This window comes from Podarcis filfolensis, assembly GCF_964270895.1.
Source record: "Podarcis filfolensis genome assembly, chromosome: 1".
Classification (NCBI taxonomy): Eukaryota; Metazoa; Chordata; class Lepidosauria; order Squamata; family Lacertidae; genus Podarcis; species Podarcis filfolensis.
The window spans coordinates 133,303,248-133,303,661 of record NC_139604.1 but is presented as its reverse complement, the minus strand read 5'-3'; positions in this window follow the sequence as shown (position 1 = coordinate 133,303,661).

Sequence of the window (414 nt, the reverse complement as noted above, 5' to 3'; positions counted from 1 at the left end):
CCGCGGAGGCTGGCTGGGCTGGGCGGGGCAGAAGTAGCGTCGTCATCTGAAATAATTATAAATAATAAAAATAAAAAATAAAATAAAATATAAATAATTAAAATAAAATAAAATATAAATCATAAAAATAAAAGGGAAGTGAGCATCGTCCGGTGCAGAAAAGCATATCCATCTCCAATATCTGCATCTATTATAGAGGGTTGTTTTTTTAATGATTTAGAATCGCTTCAAGTAAATACATTGAAAAGGCATGTCCAAAGTCCATTAATTCAGCCCCCAAAACCCGTTTTTACCTGGCCCCTGTGGCTTTCTAAAATAATAATAATAATAATAATAATAATAATAATAATAATAATAAATGTTATTTATACCCCGCCCTCCCCAGGCAAGACTGTGCTCAGGGCGACTAACAAC